The sequence below is a fragment of the Galeopterus variegatus genome, unplaced genomic scaffold, assembly GCF_000696425.1.
Source record: "Galeopterus variegatus unplaced genomic scaffold, G_variegatus-3.0.2 Scaffold7188, whole genome shotgun sequence".
Taxonomy (NCBI): Eukaryota; Metazoa; Chordata; class Mammalia; order Dermoptera; family Cynocephalidae; genus Galeopterus; species Galeopterus variegatus.
Window position 1 is genome coordinate 99,253 of NW_007733299.1, and position 969 is coordinate 100,221.

The 969-nt window shown below is 49.8% G+C and overlaps 1 non-coding gene across 1 annotated transcript; it reads left to right on the forward strand.

Annotated features, from left to right (window-relative positions):
* The first annotated feature begins 263 nt into the window (after window positions 1-263).
* TRNAV-CAC lies at window positions 264-336 on the forward strand. Its single transcript has one exon. It is a non-coding gene; the product is annotated as a tRNA-Val (tRNA).
* Window positions 337-969: the final 633 nt, after the last annotated feature.

Consider the following 969-nt stretch of genomic DNA (forward strand, 5'->3'; position numbering starts at 1 on the left):
AAATTCTGGAAACTACACAAACACATGGAAATTAAACAGCATTCTGCTTAATGACATATGGGTCCAAGAAGAAATCAAACAGGAAATCAAAAAATGTATTGAAACTAGTGAAAACAATGATACATCATATCAAAACCTGTGGGATACTACAAAAGCAGTACTAAGGGAGGAACTTATCACATTAAAAGCTTACTTCAGAAGAATGGAAAGATGTCAAGTGAACAACTTAATACTTCACCTTAAATAATTAGAAAAACAAGCTTGTTTCCATAGTGTAGTGGTTATCACGTTCGCCTCACACGCGAAAGGTCCCCGGTTTGAAACCGGGTGGAAACAGTTAAAGTTTCTTTCCTTGATTCTAAGATGGCAACGGGTCTGGAGTGGCCATGCCAGGAGACCGCGCGATCCTGAGAAGTGTGCGCTGTGATACCAGAGTACTATTTGCATTTCCAAGAGCAACAAAAAACGAATAAATCTTTCAACAACAAACCTACATCAATAAACAAGCAACAACAGGTTTGAGGTTTTAGGGCTGACACAAAAGAAGACTCCTGAGAGCACCCAAGCCTGCTGCGGGTACGAGCGAGCAGCCCTAGACAACAAAGGCCAAGTAAATCAGCTGAGACAACACAGAAACGGAGTGGAACGCGCCTGACCGGCCCAACTCTGCGAGCTCTGTGAGTCACCCCCAGCCCAGCCCCACTTGCGAGGCGAAGCCCGACTGCTCCCCGTCCGCCTGGCTCCCGCCTACCACACCAGGCTAGGCGCCCACAACAGAGCTGCCTCCATTTTATCGGGTGGGGGTGGAGACAGCCGGCTTAGTGAGGGCAGGCCGGCCATCTCTGCTTGGTGCGGCTCCACACTGAGACGTGCCATTTGCTTACCTCGACGCGGGGCACCCCGGGGAGTGTGGACCGGCATACAATCCCACTCTCCCCGCGGATCTCTGACGGGGCTGGTAGCGTGGGG